This window comes from Triticum aestivum, chromosome 6A (assembly GCF_018294505.1).
Source record: "Triticum aestivum cultivar Chinese Spring chromosome 6A, IWGSC CS RefSeq v2.1, whole genome shotgun sequence".
In the NCBI taxonomy this organism is placed as follows: domain Eukaryota; kingdom Viridiplantae; phylum Streptophyta; class Magnoliopsida; order Poales; family Poaceae; genus Triticum; species Triticum aestivum.
Window position 1 is genome coordinate 572,373,273 of NC_057809.1, and position 14,796 is coordinate 572,388,068.

Consider the following 14,796-nt stretch of genomic DNA (forward strand, 5'->3'; position numbering starts at 1 on the left):
CCGCCGCGGGGCGGAGATAAGTCGGGGAAGCGCCGGAACGGTCGCCGGGTGACGCAGTCGTCGGCGGCGGCGCGGCTGGATGGGGGATGGGAGTTGCGAGCGAGCGCGCGAGAGTCCAGCGCTCGGGAGCGGACGCGGCAAATAAGCGGCGCACGATTGAGTTTCGGCCCGCGCGCTGTTTTTGCGCGCCCGCTGGAGCAGCTATACCGGTTGCGCGTGCACTAGAACGAACAATTTTACGGCGCGGCGCTAGTTTGGCGTGGCTGTTGAAGATGCTCTAAATATACATACGACCGAGCAGCAGAACGTTTATGGCGTCCAGCAAGGAATTGCAGTGCTCGCCTAAAGAAAGAAAATGGGAAATTGCAGTGCTGCAAACTTCTTTTTGGTTTCTCGTAACAAAGAGGAAAAAGAAACTTCTAATCTGACATACTATGGTCATCTTCAGAACGGACGATGCTTCGGTGCCTTAAGGCACCTACCTTTATGTTTATAACATGTGGCCCCAACAGATAGCTCGCTCACATGTTAATGACCCAAAGACAGGTGCCTTTTAAGACACCAAAGCTGCGTCCCTCTGGAACCTCTCTCGTCGGCTGAGTTCGTGTGGCACGACGGAAGTTAGGACAAGCTGTAGGATCAGTCAGGGTCAGGCCACCAGCTGCAGTGCCTAATGCGAAAAGAAAAAACTGTTGGACTTCAATCAACTATCCCATCCCGACCCGAGCAGTTAAAAAACCTTCACTGTGCACCGGCTGCGTTCGTGGGCATGTCCGGGAGCCAAAACCTGACGGTGAACAACCTCCCGAATGAAAATGTAGCAGACGCTGCTGCGCTTTCCTCGGCACTTCGATGGATGTTTTGGTTGGAGCCACGCGGTCTGGGCAGGCACGTGCTGCCCGGCCCGGCGCTGCGGCAGAAAACGGCTCGGTAGCACTCGGGCGTGGCCCGCCACACATGCATGATACTGATGATAGTACCACCGGGCCGTGACATTTCAATTTTACCCTTTTTATCTCGTGTGGTAAACGCAAGCATCGTCTGGTCCCGATCATTAATCTGCTCACAGAGCCACTCAAGATGTTTTCTCAGAAAAAAGAACAAAGAGCCCCTAGCTAGGGACCGAACTAGCAGTGAGCATCCACAAAGCGTGCCACATATCAAGGGACTGTTCGTAGTACTATTTTTGTAGTGGGAAATGTCATGACAGTCACTGAACTCTTTTACAGTAGAAAAAATATCTCCCAGCAGCGTTTGAGAAAAGCCATTAGCAATGCCTTGGATGTGTAAGCACTGGGCGGTCGACGAAGACCACGTAATTTTCTCGCAATCTCTAGTTGTAATGATAGTATCATAACTAGTATCATGCATGCCAACTAGATAATTTTAATGAGGTGTCATAGCCTTAAATGAAGAAAGAGATGGTGGAGTATCATATCATGATACCGTATCATAATAAATGCTATGCTACTTTATGTCATACATGGCAATTAATAGAGTACTACATGATACTAATATATGATACATGCATTAGGGAGATAGTATTATACACTAGTATCATATGCATGATACTACTATATGATACTCCTCATTACAACTAGCCTCATTTTGGCCTTTACATCGCGCACCAACCTACTCGTACACGACATGCATGCATGCATGGAATGGGAAGCCAGCCAGCCTTGGACACACACACGCCTACAGCGTGAACCGGTGAATGTGCCCATATGTCCGGACGTACCGTCAGTCAGCACTCAGCACTCGCCATGTTCGCGCTAAGCGTGGCACGTACCACGTACACTCGCCCCATGCACACGCTTTTATGGATGTGCCGAGCAGAGACGGTTCGAGCCCGGCCGGACGTACATCTCGCCAGCCACCTCCGCGCGGGGCCATGCCTCGCCCTCGATCGCCACTGTTGCAGCGCGCGTCACCTTTTGGACGTACAGTAGCTCGGCACGATGCTCCCGCCAGCGAAGGAACTGCCATAAGCTAGTTTCGCATCATTTTTGTACGGTCGGTGTAAATGAATGAGGTCCTGTTTGGTTCATAAGTTGTAAGGTTTTTTTTAGTCTTAACATATAAGTCTTAAGTCCATAATTTCTGGCCCAATAACAAAAATAAAAGGCCCATTAAAAATGTGTATTTATCTTTTTTCTGTACGTCACATGTAAACGTATAATACCGTGAAATTTTGCATATACATAGTATACATGTGCATGTGTGTTCAAAAAATAAATTTGGAATTTTTCATGCTTCAAAAAAATAAAAATTGAAAACGAGCTCACTGGAGCTCAGCCTCCGTTGGCATTTTTCGTTTTTTTAAGTCCCTAAACCAATAAACCCCTGAAAACAAACACCCTTCTCACATCCACACCGCGGCCTCTCTCCGTTTTCCTCTTCTCAGACGCTTGATTGAAGGTGTACGGTACGTAGGATACGTACACACTTTCGTCCATGTCGCGCAGGCAGGCATTTATTCGAGAGGAGGAGCACATGAGATCCAGTCAAAATATGGACCTCAAGTCCTCAACCTTCGGCGTGCCCGGCTCCAATTGCTGCTGCGGTCCAGTACGTGGACCATTTGACCGGCGGGATCTCGCGGATGGAGGGAGGGCTTTGCTTGAACGTCCCCACACAAAAAAAACATACGTACTCGTACGTATGTGCCCGTGCAGCATATACCATACTCGAGATTGACCGGGTTCAGAGGTCACTGGATCCTTGAAAGAATGAATGTGCGGAGCCGCAGAGGTTCGCAGAGAGCGTCCAGGAAGGACTCAAGTTGCCTCTGCAGGTATGTTGCCTCTAAGAGTCTACTAAACGCTCCAGTCTCCGGGAGGAACGACGACAGCCACGCCGCCGCGAGATGAAATCGTGACTGAGCGCCTAGAGATCGATCTCCATCTTATAATTCTTTCCAATCGATCTGCATCTTCGTTTTTCCTGATCGCTTCCCCTTGCTAGTTGTACCTGATCGCTAGTCAGGGCTAGCAAGCTCACCCAATCTAGCGCCAGGGGCTAGCAAACCTCCCATGCTCCCGTTTTCTGGAGAATGGCCTTTCGGCCGGAGACGGGAGACACCCCATCGCATGAGACGCAGCTATGCCCAGGGGAGGCCGAGTCGCTTAGAGAAGATGGCATCGTGTGATGGCCTATGCGATTTTATCATGATAAGAGTTAAAGATTTACAAAAAGATTCATTATTATTTTTGACCTCACGAAAGGTACATCTTCAGTAAAGATTCAGTATGGCGCCTGCTACAAATCACCCGGCTGATGCCAGGGAAAAGTAAGCCGCCTCGCCCACCGCTCGATTAGGCTGTTTTTGATCGTTGGATTAATTAAGACCTTGAATCGTTTTCCACACATACGCGTGTCTGCAGTAGCTAGAAAAATGCGTTCACACCTCACGTGGGCATCCGTCCTGGTAGTAGCTAGATAAATACACTCACACCTCACGTGCCGCTGGTAGTAGCTAGCCTATATATAACTCAGCTCGTCAAAGAAGCCGACCCTGCTCGCACGCCATGCATGATGCATCCCATGCCACCAACGCTGCAACTTAACACCCTCCGCATCGCCGTTGTTGGCAGAACCATCCTTGCATTAGCAATGGAGGAGGCCCTTGAACCATGGATGTCCGACCTGCAAAAGACATGCAGCAACATGCAGCTTGGAAAGTGAAAGGACAAACGCCATTGTAGCGACATTAGCTGCTTCAAAGACCAGCGGCGGAGTGGCTGCTGTGTACAAGGGGGCCGAGGCACTGTAAGCTGAGACGATGATGTTGTGAGGGTCGGCCGGCTTCTACAGGCGCCACTGCGGTCTTTGCGACACCCGATTGCTTCAAACGGTTACGCGATACTATGACGTGTGATGCGACGGCCCCGGTGATGGCGTGACAACATGCTTCAAACGGCCGCGGTGTGCTGCGACGACATCTCGACTTCTTCAAGGATGTTGCGATGGCTTGCTTCGACCGTCGTGGCGATGCTACGAGGTGTGTAGTCACAGCATGCTTCGATGGCCGTGGTGATGCTACGAGGTGTGCTGCGACGACATGCTTCGAATGCCCATATGTGCTTTGACGGACGCGATGATGCTGCGACGACATGCTTCGAGTTTCCGTGGTGTGCTTCAACAACCATGACGATGCTGCGACGACATGCTTCCTACAGTCATGGCGATGTTGCGACGTTGTGCTTCAACAACCGCGGTGATGCTACGACCAATGCTCGGCTAGTTCGATGATGTAGCAACGACGTGCTTCACGGACATGTCAGCTTTGATGATGGTGCGGCGGCGTGCTTCGACGGCATCAGTGATGCAGCAACGGGGCCGTGGTGTGCTTCAACGGAATGTGCTTGTTACTTTGATGATTGCAATGGCGTGTTTCACGGACAAGCCACTGTTGTGACAACGGACATGTCAGCTTCGATGATGGTGTGATGGCATGTTTCGACGGCAACAGCAATGCAGCGACGGGTCCGGTTGCTCCGGTGATGCTGCGATGGCATGCTTTAAGGCCAAAGCAGCAGCTTCAAGGACGCTACATCCAAAGCAACTTTTACTCCGTGAGTTTCATAGTACCAAATCAAAACCAACAACAACCATTCAGCGTGCAAAACTATTTGTACCAACTGACCAAGGTCGCGAACGCGAGAGCCGTAGTGTCTTGTTGAGGACATTAACCAGCTAGTACTAGCTGATACTGGTGCATGGCAGCAATTTAACCATATATTAAAGAAAACAATACTAGTGGTGCTACTTGTCAGGGGGCATGCAGCCATGCAGTGAGTGGGTATAGAGAGAGAAACACGCGAGTCCGTCTCAAAGGCCAACACGCGCGCAGGGAAGAGGAAGGAAACAACCGTGGGCCTCGACCTGGACACGTGGTTGGCAGGGGAGGCGGCGGACGCGCGCGAGTTATCATCCGGATGAAAGCAATCGTTTTCCATCTCGATTATTCTTATAAAGTCATTGATAATGATTAGATATTGTTTAGGGATATAGTATATATCAGAGATTTGTCCTTTGTTAGTTAAACTTGATAATCAGTAAGATTTTATTGAGTTGGTCTAGTACCTTTGTAACTTTACACTAGTTTGGAATAACCAATTTCTTCTTTAAATTTTATCACATTTATATCATCCAAGTATGCATTCAAAAATATATTAGGAATAAAATAGTAAGGTAATTATTCTCAAAAAAATATGAAGTATTCATAAGTTATCTTATATGAAACTGTTTGGGAACATTTTAATTGTTTCTTGGTAACATTTTATATATACATACAACGATTATTATAATTGGTATTTATATTACAGGGCTCCGGGTTATAGCTTCGCCCCGGGCTCCCGAAATCGCAGTACCGGCTCTGAGGTCAGGCTGCTCGAGAAATGCCATCATCAACCCGTGGAGTATGAGCCAGTAAAAGCCTTTCACCGTCGACATGCCAACGCAAAGGCTGCCTCCGTCTGTCGACGTCCCAAGAACCACGACGGCGCACGACGTACGGCTCGTTAAGCATGCCATGATACGTATCTTATACGTATCCGGGGGCTCCCTATTAGTAGAGTGCCATGATACGATTTCCTTTTTCCATCTGCTGAGTTTCCCTTTCCGTGCCCATAGACAGATACAATTGCTGGACTACTGCTAATTCGTCTCTAACCATCAGATCGTCACTAGTGCTGCTGTTAAGTTTGCCGCGAACAGCCTGCAGGTAAACAAATCACGGTCGTGCACACGTTTAACAGTGCACCACCTCGCACCTGCCCGTCAGCCCGTGGGCTTGTCTGTGAACACAAAAAGAAAAACTTGCCGGATCGCGAACAGTTCGCTGAATGGAGAAACAGTCAATCGCCACGTCAATGGAGCCGCCCCCATTGCTGCAGCAAAGTAGTAGGTCACGAGTCCGGCCGTGTCGGCGTCCCATGGCTCATGGCTGGGCCGTACTGTTGTGCGCGAGTTTGCCGTGGCAAGAAGCATTCAAATGGATTCTAGAAAAAGATGGGAAAACCTATGTCTCCTCTTACCTATCTTATCAACAAAGAGCCAGGCATACATATTCTACACTTCTTCTTGTGCTTGACATTATGCACATGTACTCGGGTCGTTTGCAACTAACTCTATTCTCTCTTTATTTAATGGATGAGACAAAGCTTTTACCTCCGTTTCAAAACAGAAAACATTATGCACATGTACCTGCTGCACTGGGAGTCGGCACATTCAAATGGATCTCGATGGCGGTGGTACCATCTCCACCTCAAATTTGGTATAGCATCGACAACCGGTGGCCGATTTTGGTGTTTTGATCCTTTTGTGAATTTTGAATTTATTTCAAGATCCGATCATTTTTCTATCGTCAGGGTGGATGGCGGTAAGGTATAACAGCCTACCGCCGGGCCCCTTGGTACCCACCTACCGTCGGGCACCACAGAGGTAGGGGTACTCAGGCTACCGCCAGCCTGTTTGGCGGTAGGCAGTAGTACGCTGACGTGGATAAGTTGCCTACCGCTAGGGGCCTTGGCGGTAGGCTGGTATACGCTACCGCCATCGACCTTGACGGTAGGAAAATGGCCAGATCCCGAGTTTTTTTCGAGTCAGGATGAGATCTCGCTAAACTTTCGCAAAAAAAGGTCAAAACACCAAATTTGGCCACAACCAGTAGGGGAAAGAAAAGAAGAGGATGAAGGACATAGGTCTGGTACGACAGGTGGGCATGCAAACATTGTTTTTAATATATATTTTGCTGGCTATAATGGTTGACTAATCTTAGTTGGCATGCCCTGGTGACTTGGCATTGCTCAGTGAGCGGTTAATGTGGTCAAAACCGCTTTTGATAGAGTCAAAACCACGAGTGATGTAACAGCCCAAGATCGACAATATTATTAGGAACTGATTTTGTGCATCATGATCATCTCATAGGCACCGTATTTTATTTTATTTTAATTTGAAAATGAGGATGAAACCCTCATGTTTTTCTTAAAGACCAAAATCCTACAAAGTTACCAATTTTCGTCCAAAGAGCAATTTCCAAACCCTAAATAATGTGGCTAGAGCCTCATATTCATTATACTCCCAAAAAATTTAGGGTTATAAGTCTTATTTTTGGATTAAACCATAAAAATAATTAAATTGTGTTTATATTTGTACCGCTTAAATATAAGCTTCATAATCTTGAGATTATTTATGTGGACTTGGACTAGCCTAGTAGTGCCACATAAGAAGTTGCAAATTATTTGGTGTTGTTTTGGATCCTTGCAAAATTCAAAGCAAGAGCAAATTCATTAAAAAAGAAAGTAAATAAATAAAGCAGATATCCTTCTCTCTCTCTGGCCCAGACGCACTTCTTAGCTAGCCTACACACGCATCACAACCCACCTGTCCCTTTGTCATCTCCCTCCTCATGGCAGGTGATTCGCGTGAACCTCTCGATGCCGATGTCACCCATGAGCTCTGACCGTCGCGCCCTCACTCCTCCCCCGAGGTACAAAGCTACCGCGTGGAAACCCTAGCATCCGTTATTTACTACACCTATCTTCTTTTTCTCTTCAACGGTGTGAGGCATCCGCCTTGTTCCCCACCCGAACCTCATGCACCACCGTCAGCCGTTGGCCACGCGCTCTGAGGCTTCCTCAGGGGTCGTAACCTTGTTCGGTAGATCTATGATGTCGAACTCAAGTTCCCCCGCTAGGTACTCAAAATTCATAAGTAATTCAATTTTAATCCAAAAATACGAAATTATGTAGCCATGTTTAAATATGGAGTCGGATAGTTCAGGCTTTCTATTTACCATATGCATAGAAAGATCAAAATAATGAATGGGTGATGGATGCATACATATAAGGATGTGGCACAATTATCCCAAGCGTAGAACCATCTGTTGAGATGGGCTTGGGGCGTCCTCACAATGGTTGACTTTGTTTTGGAGCTTTGGCTGAATTTGTGATTCGAGTGCGTCTCACTTGGGTGATTCCCTGGACTTGTCTATAGCATAGGGGCGGTGTGTCAATTTTTTTTTCTATCGGCACACCTCGTGAAATATGCTACTCGCGAGCATTAAGAGATGACCGCGTGTGTATGTGTAACTTGATGCACCTCTGTAGGTTTAATCTATTCGAAAGACCATGTCCGAGGTTCTGGACGACTTGAAGATTGTTGCTTGATCATAGAATAAGTTTAACAATTACTTAATAAATTTGCCAAGATAAGTGTAAGTGTCATGGATTGCTTCCTCATAGTGGAGTCAAGGGAGGATTCATGATGGGGTATTGTTGTGGTTCTAATTTAATTAGATGGACTCGTGTGCGCTCTCTTACCCCTTATAGCAAACTCTAGTAGCGGTAGCTTTTATAGGAGTCATATGTAGTATGCTAGCGCTTGTTGTAGACACCCACATATATCCTTTAATTTGGTACTAATGCATATGTGTAGATAGATCTGATGTAAGTCTTCCGAGTACACATCAGTTCTCGCCTTTCTTTTTTTTTCTTTTGATCCGGATGCTGCTGATATGAGGCATTTGAAAATCGGTGGTCTCTAGTGGTGAAGGATGATGTTAGCCATGGTTATCCCAGACAATGAATTGGAACGGGTTATGGACACTATCTTCTCTTCTTTAGCCTTCTTAAGTATTAAATTTTGCTTCTTCCGTTTCAAATTAGTTGACTTGGATGTATCTAGATACGGATGTATCTAACACTAAAATATGTCTAGATATATCCGTATCTAAACAAATCTGAGTCAACTAATTTGGAACAGAGAGAGTACCTATCTAAGGTATATTTCGCTTCCGTTGTGAGAGCTGCAACTTGGTTGCAAGACCCTTGTATGTACTCAGTTGTTCAATTTGATTCAATCCGAAGTTGTTGTATATATTTTTGCAGTTCTTTTTTAGAGTTCTATTGTGATACCTATCGTTCCACCAACACGGCGTGCATGTTGCATGTATGGATATAACTTGCGATGTGTTTGTTGGGCGTACTGGGATCGATACTACGCATTTGCTTGCAAAGGTGTTAGACCTATATACTGCTGGTCCAGTGCGTTACAAATGATTCATCAACCACATGCTTAGTTTGGGGTATAGGTCAATCAATTTTGAAGTCCGGTGAAAGAACATGCGGTGTCCCCATGTTTGGTTTTGCTAATTGATGACAATCTCTATGGACTAATGATTGCCTTGAGTTATATTTGAAGGTTTTGTCCATAGGCTTTTCTTGGACTACATGTGTTGGTTTCAAGGAGAGTTTGTGTCGACCAAGGTGATATTCAAGGAATTACCTAAAGATTGGTCATGTGAGAGTTGAGCTTATTGCAAGCATGTATTGAAGAAGAAGATTGTGTGATCATTCATGCTTACCTTCAAGGCATCATCCAAATGAACAGAGTTGGAAAGGTTCAAGGTTGATCAAGACTAAGTCAAGAGTGAATCAAGTTGATCAAATCACAAAGCGTAGAAGATGTACCGAGAGGGATCAAGTGATCCCATGGTATGGTAAGCATTGACCATTACGCTTTGTGTACTAACCCATAGTCTTCGTGAGAGTTCTTTGTGGGGTTAGGTTGCGGTGTGCACGTTCAAGTGATGCATCACGAAGAGATCAAGTGCTTGAATATTGCCGTCCATTGTGGTGACAATGTACTTGTGAAGATGTGCCGAAAAGTGGCTCACCCATAATGGAGTATGGGGGAGCAATCTACTAGTCTTCACCGAGCCAACGCAATCAAGAAAGATGGTCCTACTTGAGGAAGTCAAGATCGTCTACATCTAGCTCAAGTGGACTTTTTGCAAGGCAAATGTTTGGCCTTGATAGGTTCTCTATTCTACCAGTCTCATGGTGGTAGTTTGGAGATCGGGTTATAGGATCGTTTGCCGTACTAACAAGGGGGGCTCTCAAGTGAGTAACTTGATCGTATCGTTCATAGAGAGCTCAAATCATTGCATGCTTGCATCATCTTTCTTGGTTCTTGTTTGGTTCTCTTTGTGAGTCTTAGAGATTATGGTCATCTAGATGACAAGCTCGAGTTCATTGAAAACGGACTTCACATGCTTCTTTTATTGCGTTTTCGGTGTTGGAGGTTTTACCGGTCTTATCCGAGGAAGGATTCTCACCATTTTCTAATGGGCCTTTTCTAATTTTCTTATTATTGTTATTCCTATCAACCCGTTCGCAGAATTGGTGTGTCACTAGCTTTCCAACAAACTTGGTTTCATTGAATTCGGAGTCCGTTTGCAGAAGTTGTGTCAGTTTTGGTGTCCTCTTAAAAGCTGCAGCGGTACTACCGCTCGTGGGAGTGGTACTACCGCGGCTACTTCCGCTCCGGACCAAAAACTCGTCACAAGTCCAGCGGTGGTAGGCACGGATGTAATTCTTTAGTACCGCTCGCAATCAGTAGTACCGCTACCCTTTGAGGTAGTACTGCTACCCCTAGCGGTAGTACCGTGAGGACGAGCGGTAGTACCGCTCTGTGCGGGCTGTGAGCATAACAGTTGGATTTTTCCCCACCTATAAAAGGGGGTGTTCTGCCCCAATGAACCTTATCCTTTGAGCTCGTGTTCTTCCTCCATTGTTGACCTTCTTCGAGCTTGCTAACTCTCAATCCCTCCATGGATTCTTGCTAGTTTTTGAGGGAAAAGAGAGAGGAGATCTAGATCCACATTTCCACCAATCACTTTCTCCTCTAAGTGAGGGGAACCCCTTGGATCTAGATCTTGGAGTTCTTGGTGTTCTCCTTATTGTTCTTCCTCTCATTTTCCTCCCTAGCATTAGTTGCTTTGGTGGGATTTGAGAGAGAAGGACTTGGGCACTCCGTGTGCCCTTGCTATTGCATTTTGTGCATCGGTTTGAGTTCTCCACGGTGATATGTGGAAGTTATAAGTTGAGAACCTTATTACTCTTGGGTGCTTGGTGCCCTTGAACTTGTTCCTCTTGGGTGCGCTCGACGGTTGGTGGTGTTCGGAGCTTAATCATTGTGGTGTAAAGCTCCGGGCAAGCGTCGGGGTCTCCAATTAGGTTGTGGAGATCGCCCCGAGCAATTTGACGGGTACCCGTGACCGCCCCCAAGGGTTGCCAAAGTGTACGGGTTCGGTGACCTCCCCCAAGGGTTGCCATTTGTACAGGTTCGGTGACCGCCCTCAAGGGTCCCTTAGTGGAATCACGACATCTTGCATTGTGCGAGGGCGTGAGGAGATTACGGTGGCCCTAGTGGCTTCTTGGGGAGCATTATGCCTCCACACCGCTCCAAACGGAGATTAGCATCTGCAAGGGTGTGAACTTTGGGATACATCGTCGTATCCGCGTGCCTCGGTTATCTCTTACCCGACCCCTTTACTTATGCACTTTACTTTGTGATAGCCATATTGTTTCTTGTCATATATCTTGCTATCACATAGTTGTTTATTTTGCTTAGTATAAGTTGTTGGTGCACATAGGTGAGCCTAGTTGTTGTAGGTTTTGTGCTTGACAAATTAACCGCTAGGTTTATTCCGCATTTGTTCAAGCCTAAACTGTAATTATTTTAAATCGCCTATTCACCTCCCTCTAGGCGACATCCACGATCTTTCAATTGGTATCAGAGCCTTGTCTCTCTTTATTAGGCTTTACCGCCTAGAGAGTAAAGATGTCGACTAGGGGGTTAGGATTCTCTGACACTCTTAGTTTCGATGGCACAAATTTTGATGTTTGGGTAATTCGCATGCTTAATCTCTTTAGGGTCATGGACCCAAATTTAGAGCGAATTGTAGATATGGGTTTTTCTCCTCCAAAGAATCCCCAAAGATTATCTTTAGAGGGTGATAAAAACTCTTATATCAATGCTCAAGCTTCTAATGTGCTTTTCGATGCTTTGAGCAATGTAGTTATATTTCAACTCATGTCGTTTCGGGATGCTCATGAGTTGTGTACAAAGCTTCAAGATAAATATGGCATGTCCAAGTTTTGTGGGGATGATTGTTCTCCCTCCACATCCGACCGTGTTGTGTTCTCAACTTCTTCTACTTAACCTACATGTGGTTTGCCACAAGGTAGTGACATGGTGAGTAGTGGTGTACATTGCAATGATGATAGTGGGCTTATTGTTGATAATCCTTCATCACTTTCTTATTGCAATGCTTCATCTTTGGACTTTAGCACTCCGAGCACTCCAAATGTTTCACATGCTTGTGTTGATAGTACTTGCATATCATGTAGAAATTGCTTGACTAAATCTCATGATGATATGTTCACTATGTCTTGTTGCCATGATAAAAATGCATATATTTCCTCGAATTGTTGTGCTAAAAATGTAGAGGAAACCCAACACCCCATGGAACAAGATGTGGTCTTGAATGGTGCTTCAACGGATCCTACATCATCATCTATTGCATTTTGCCTTATGGCCAAGGCTTCAAAGGTATCTCCCACTTTGAATCCCAATATATCTTGTGATGATATTGATGATGGCAAGAGTGATGATGATGTTGATTATGATGAAGAGAATGATGATGTTGCCTCCTTCAAAATTAAGGGGGAAATGATTTGTAAAGCTCTTCTTAAGAATAAAATTGCTCGTTCCAACTTCATGGAAATCATGTCTGTTGCTATTGAGGGCAAGCAATATATTGATGAGTTGGAATATCGTCTTGAGGAGCATGAGGTCACCATTGATAAAATGGAAGGTCATGAGCGTGATTACGCTAATGAGATTATGGACCTCTCTCAAGCTCTTGAACTTGAACAAACCACCAAGGAATCTCTTGAGGAGACTTTTGCTCTAGAATTATCTAGAGTGAGGGAATCTCGTGATAGAGATCTTGAGGTGGCCAATGATTTTTAAACTAAAAATGAGGAGCTTGAAGTTGTGCATGCTAAACTCCCTGAGGACTTTGAGCACCTTGAAAATGGCTCAAGGGTCATTAAGAGTGAGCTCATCAAACTCACCGAGTATCATGCTCAATTTAAAGCTTCGTATTCAAAAGAGCTTGCCAAGTTGTCTTCTCCTCTTGTTGTTAATGATGATGCTTGTGCTACTAACTCTATCTCTTGTGAAGCATCCATATTGAAGGTGAATGTTGAGCTAAGGACTCCACTTGAGTTGCTATCTAGCAATTATGGGATGTTGGAAGAAAATCATGTAAAGCTCACAAGCTCTCATGATGATCTTCTAGTATCCCATAATGTGCTAAAGATAGCTCACGAGGCCATGCTTGCTAAGGTAACATCTAGTGAGCCTCATGTGGATACTAGCACTACTTTTAGTCAAAATGCTATATTATCGTGTGCTAGTCCTCGCAATTCATCCATGCATAACATTGGTACAGCTTGTGATGAATTACTTTCCTTGCCTTGTTGCTTTAACGATGAAGCTTATACTTCCTCTAGTGCTTGTGTTGAGACTAACCATGTAGAGGAAAACAAAGAGCTCAAGGCCCAAGTCACTTCTTTGAAGAATGATTTGGAAAAGTGTCATGAAGGGAAGGCCACACTCAACAATATCTTGAGTGTACAAAAATCCCCCAATGAGAAAGGTGGACTTTGATTCAACTCCAATAAGAAGGAGTCCAAGAGAAACAACAAGAAGGGCCAACAACAAGTCAAGAATTCGGCCAAGACCATTTGCTTCAAGTGCAAAATTGAAGGGCATCATGTTAGATCTTGCCCTTTGAAGAAGAAGGCCATTAGTGACAAGCAACAAGGGAAGCGGCCACAAGTTCACTCTTTTTCTCAACCTCAAGTTGAAGAAAGGCCTCTTCCCAAGAAAACTCAAACCAATGCTTCTCAAGTTGAGAAATCAAGTGAGAAGAAAGTAAAGAGTAGACGTTGCTACCTATGTCGTGAAAAAGGTCATGTTGCTTCTCCATGCACAAATAGTACCTTATCCAACCCTATTCTAATTGATGATATCTATTCTCTTGGGAAGGATAAGGTTGGCAATGTGTTTGCCAAATTTTTTGGTGCTCAAAGTGGTGTCAAGAAAAGAACCATTTGGGTGGCCAAGCCTATTGTGACTAACCTCTTAGGACCCAACTTGGTTGGGGACCAACTAGCTCATACTTGATCAATAGGTGTTTTTGGAGGTCATTGGAGACTTCGTTACATTATGAACAATTAAGGGGACTTCATCATTCTTATTGTCTCAAGCCAAGTCTTTCGGATTATCAAGTTTATATCATATATCCAATGTTCCTCCTTGCAGCAACTCATGCTTAAAGTGTCTACATTGATAGTTACTTGCCCCTTTGCATGTTTGGTTTCATTCCTTGCATGTGTTTGTATATGTTGTGCTTCCAACTTGATTATCTTGAGCAATCAAGTATGTGTGTGTTGGTTTGCACATCATGTACGTGTGTGTCATGCATTGAGCCTTTTGCATCTTGTTTATTTCTTAGTTGGCTCTTGTGAGAGATTAATGGAACATCCCATTATGGGGGAGTGATGTGCTTTGTGCACCTCACAATCCTATAAATGTGTGTACATGAGTACTACCATCTAGTATTGATATTTCAAGATTATCTAGTCGCTATGTGGTATGTCTTCACATGAGAAATTCAAATTCTAAATAGTCCATTAGTTATCTATTATTGGATCCTTTTATTTGCCTCTTGTTTATCCTTAATTGGTATCACATTATGGGGGAGTAATATGCTATGTGTATATTACTAGCCTAGAAAATGTGTACATTTGAGATATTGTCACCTAGAGTTGATATTGTAAATTATCTTGTTCCTAGGTGGCATGTTAGCTCTACAAGTTGCAATTTGCTTTTTGTTTGGTGTGAAGATGATGTCGGATATCCTTGCTATCTACT